This window comes from Phascolarctos cinereus, unplaced genomic scaffold (genome assembly GCF_003287225.1).
Source record: "Phascolarctos cinereus isolate Bilbo 61053 unplaced genomic scaffold, phaCin_HiC Scaffold_4;HRSCAF=312, whole genome shotgun sequence".
Taxonomy (NCBI): Eukaryota; Metazoa; Chordata; class Mammalia; order Diprotodontia; family Phascolarctidae; genus Phascolarctos; species Phascolarctos cinereus.
The window spans coordinates 692,232,544-692,236,445 of NW_027555847.1; the positions used below are offsets into that span (position 1 = coordinate 692,232,544).

Sequence of the window (3,902 nt, forward strand, 5' to 3'; positions counted from 1 at the left end):
GATTCCCCCCAAAAATCTGTTGTTTTCTTTCTTATGCTAGTGGTGGTAATTTTGCTTGTGCCAAAGCTTGTCTCTTATGTAAAATCAAAATTATCTGTTTTATTTTTGTAATGTCTTCTATTATTTAAGAACTCTTTTGCTAGCAATACTTGACAATGGTTTCTGATCTGTTTCTCTCTCTCTCTCTCTCTCTCTCTCTCTCTCTCTCTCTCTCTCTCTCTCTCTCTCTCTCTCTTTCTCTCTCAAAATAATACTACCTTTATTATTCTAGCCACATATCCTTTTTAGCTCATTGTGTTATATCAGGTAAGATGTTGGTTTAAACCTAATTTCTTCTATCTTGGAATTTTATTTCACATCCATTGCCCCAAATGGCTAAGGAAATGAATAGGAGGAAACATGACAGCTATTATGTGTTCAAAGGACTAGCATGTTAAAGAGAGATTAGACTTCTAGTAAGTGCCGGCAGTTAGGAAAAAAAATAGTGGAAATGGAGGGGGGGAAGCATTTTAGGTGGGATGTGAAGAAAAATAAAATCTTAATGGTTAGAGATTGTCCACTAAAGTGGGATGGACAGTTTTGGGAATTTGGGATTGTCCCTTTCTGAAGAGCTTTAATCAAAGACTGAATATTCATTTGACACACTTATCATAAGGGACTTTGGTTTGGGAGCATGGGTTAAACCAGTTGGCCCTTGAGGTACTTTCTGACTGAGAAATTTTATATTTTTCGATTCTTTGCCTATAATCCAGATCCATGGCTATGAGGAGGCAGATAACACAAACCCAAGTGTCCCTGGGTGGCCTTTGTCCTAGGACAATTATATATGCTTTTAAATTCTTCATGGATCTTCACTGAAGCAGTATTAAAACCAGAAGAAGAAATGGAAGAACACTTGTTCCCAAGGAAGAACGAACAAAATGAAACTGTAATTACAGTTTATATCCCCACTAATTATAGTGCACGAAAAGTATACATCACCCCAGTGTCTACTGAAACTGTTTAGAAAATGAGAGACCTATAACTTCCCTATAATTCAAAAAATATATCAAGGCTGGGTTCCAGGCTATATTTGAAAACTTAATAAAATTTGAAGCAGCTTTGTCTAACAGAAGCTATTTCAGTGATGAAATATATATCCCTCTTTCCCCCCACCTTTTTCCTTGGTTTCTGTATATACTTCTTAATGAGACACTCCACTGTTCAAAGCACCTTTGTTGTATTCTACTGAAAACTCTGCTCCTTCTGGGACCCAGATGAGATTTACTGAGTAAGAAAATAGTAAATTGTAATTATAATTCTCCGTCAAAGAGTGTCTTCTCTGATACTGGAAATCTCTATCAGGGCATTAGAAGTGTACTCAGAAAAAACAAAAATAGAAGGAGAGATGAGGGCTCAGGGGTTGGTGACTAATCAGAAAAAAAAGTCAGAAAGCAGCATGGAATAGAGTATGATAATAGATGTGAAAGTGCTTTGTAAACTCTTGAATTATGTAACAATAAAAGCTGGCTCCATTATTTATATTCTGGCGTGCAGGTAATTTCTAGAAAGTACAGAGATTCAATTCAATTTAACAAGATTTTATTAAGTGCCTACTATGTGTCAGGTACTATACTAAGCAAAAAAATAAAAATAATAATAATAGCTCCTGTTCTTGATGTCAGCTTGTGTTCTCCTAGGGAAATCAACATTTACAATGAAAAGCAAATAAAAAACACATCCAAAATAAATGCAAAAAAAAAATTATTAGTGAGATTCAGGGAAAACTAATAATAAAAGATAATAAGAGCTACCATTTATACTTCACCTACTATGTGCCATGGGGCTTCTAGGTGACTTAAGAGATAGGGCACCAGGCTGGGAGTCAGGAATCCTGATTTTAAATCCAACCTCAGACACTTACTAGTTGTCTGATCTTGGGCAAGTCAATTAACCCTGTTTGCCTCATCAAATGAACTGGAGAAGGAAATGGCAAACCACTGCAGCATCTTTGCCAAGAAAACCCCAAAGAGGGTCATAAGAGACTGGGGACACAACTGAAATGAATAAACAACAACTATGTATTAAACATCATGTTAAGTTCTTTGCAAATACCTCATTTAATCCTCACAATAACTCTAGGAGAGAGGTGGTATTATTATGCCCATTTTTACAGATGAGGAAACTGAGGCAAATAGTGATTGAATGATTTGCTCAGACTCACACAGGTACTAAGTGTCTGAGGCTGGATTTGAGCTGAGGTCTTCTTCACTCCAGGCCTGGATCTCTATCCACTGCACCACCCAGCTGTCTTCATAATCCTCACGTAGAAGTAAATTACCTCTAAGACGAGACAACACTTGCATGAAACCTTGAAGGGTATAAAAGTGAATCTAGTCCAAACCTCCCATTTTACAGATGATAAAACTGAAAATAGTAGTTAAAACGATGGGAATCATTGCTAGGCTTATATCTAGGTGCTCAGAGAACAGAGACTGGTTCAGGCAATCAGTTGTTAAATTTTTACAGTGAACATTCATACTCCTGAAATTGGCAAACACTACAATTGAGAGGTTGATTTCTTGTTTTGCTGATTATCCAGATATGCCTAAGAAAGTGATGCATAGCTTTTCTCTTTTGCGGCTGCCTTCCGGAATAAGGAAGATGGGGAAGGTCCTCGGGCACCTCAAGCCACGGCCACGGGCGCATCTGCAAGCAGCGGAAGCACCCTGAAGGCCGAGGCAATGCAGGAGGGCTGCACAGTCACCCGGTCAACTTCGACAAATATCGTCTAGGTTACCTCGGGAAAGTGGGTATGAGGCATTATCACTTGAAGAGGCGACAAAGCTCCTTCCCAACTATCAACGTTGATAAGCCGTGGACACCGATCAGTGAGCAGACCAGGATTAATGCTGCCAAAAACAAGGATGGGCTTGCCCCTATCCATTGACGTTGTGCGGTAGGGATCCTACAAAGTCCGAGGCAAAAGAAAACTCTCCAAGGAGCCAGTCCTCGTGAAGGCAAAGCCCTTCAGCAGAAGAGCAGAGCAGGCCATCAAAGGTGGCGGAGCCTGTGTTCTCGTGACATCAAAATCCAGTGTTATCAAATGAAAAAAAGTCTATTTAAAAAAGAAAGAAAAAAAGAAAAGGATGCAAAAAATGTTAGTAACTAACCCAAGTTATACTCAAAAATGTGTTGGGACCGGAGAGGTGGTTGTTAAACATTTACAAACAAACCTCTGCATCAAATCCAAGAAAGCCGTTTACAAAAAGAAAGGTCCCATAAACACTATGTGTGTGTGTGTGTGTGTGTGTATGTATGTATGTATGTATGTGTGTGTGTATATATATACACACACATATACACACATATATACATATATACATATATACATATATATACATATACATATATACACATATACATATAAATATATACATATATACATATATACATATATATATACATATACATATATACACATATACATATAACAGCCCTTTTTGTCCTAGCAAAGAAGGGGAAACAAAGTAGCTGCCCATTAACTAGGAATGCTTAAACAAATAAGGTTACATGAATAGCATATTACTGTACTGGGTTATACATGTTAAAACATACCAAACAAATTAAACAAATATTACAATTTTCAGGAGAAAAAGGAAAAAGAATAGACAATGAAAAGTATTGGTCAATGATTTTAATCTGTGTTGTCTGGGAAAATTCTGGAATGGATTGTTTAAGAAATGATTGCCAACAATCAAAAAAGGAAAGTGGTCCTTACAAGGAGCTAGGTAGGTTCACCAAGAATAAGTCAGAACTTTTTTTTTTTGTGTGGCCAGTTACTAAACTAATAGGCAAGGAGAATGTTGTAAATGCAGTTTAGCGGGGCAGCTAGGTGGCACAGTGGATAGAGCACCAGCCCT

The 3,902-nt window shown here is 37.6% G+C and overlaps 1 pseudogene; it reads left to right on the forward strand.

Moving 5' to 3' along the window:
- The first annotated feature begins 2,583 nt into the window (after nucleotides 1-2,583).
- Nucleotides 2,584-3,089, forward strand: LOC110220354 (large ribosomal subunit protein uL15 pseudogene; annotated as a pseudogene).
- Nucleotides 3,090-3,902: the final 813 nt, after the last annotated feature.